This window comes from Triplophysa rosa, linkage group LG15, assembly GCF_024868665.1.
Source record: "Triplophysa rosa linkage group LG15, Trosa_1v2, whole genome shotgun sequence".
Taxonomy (NCBI): Eukaryota; Metazoa; Chordata; class Actinopteri; order Cypriniformes; family Nemacheilidae; genus Triplophysa; species Triplophysa rosa.
Window position 1 is genome coordinate 171,770 of NC_079904.1, and position 847 is coordinate 172,616.

Below are 847 nucleotides of genomic sequence, written 5' to 3' on the forward strand. Positions count from 1 at the left end.
GGCATCTACCCTATCAGCTCAAGGCATCTACCCTATCAGCTCACGGCATCTACCCTATCAGCTCACGGCATCTACCCTATCAGCTCAAGGCATCTACCCTATCAGCTCACGGCAGCGTTCCTATAAATAGACAAGCTGTCTTACCTGCATCATCTCTACAAGCTTCAGCATCCCTCCACCACCCCGGCTCCTCGAGTCCGCTTGCTCCCACAATAACCCGGGGGGTGTGCTTGGGGTTCGGGCTGGTTCCGATCAGGGGGAGGTTGTGTGCACCGGGTTCGGCAGGAACCGGCGAGCTCGGGGCCCGCTCTCTGGATAGCACGCCAAATACACATACCCTTCTACCATCGCTCTAATGTTATTATCTGCATAGACGAACTGGTGAAATCATCTCACATTCACCTCACTACTGAAACTCACTGCAAGAGAATCATGAAACATGTGATGATGTCACACATCTGTGCATCCGTGCGTGTGCATGTGCGTGTGTGTGTTAGCAGCTGTTTTTTCAGCTGATCTCAGCTAATGTTTTTTCCGGTGGATAGATCAGGTTGGCCTATAGGTTGTTAGATGAATGTAGCAGAGGGTGTGTACCTCATGTGTGATTGGTGTGTTCGTCTGTCAATCAAAGTCAATCTGTGAGCATCACTGGTTGTCTAATTCTGAGATCAGCAAACTTTTCTATCAGACTTCGATTTACACTTCTGTGTTTTTCACAGAGGCTGTTCATTGTTTTCCTCATTCATTGATTCCTTTCTTCTGCTGATTGATGCTTGGGTTACAGTGTCTCTCTCTCTCTCTCTCTCTCTCTCTCTCTCTCTCTCTCTCTCTCTCTCTCTCTCTCTCT

The 847-nt window shown here is 48.6% G+C and overlaps 1 protein-coding gene across 2 annotated transcripts in view; it reads left to right on the forward strand.

Annotated features, from left to right (window-relative positions):
• The window catches only part of evlb (Enah/Vasp-like b), an 18,929-nt gene that overhangs the window by 7,138 nt on the left and 10,944 nt on the right, over positions 1–847 (forward strand). The window lies entirely within an intron of this gene.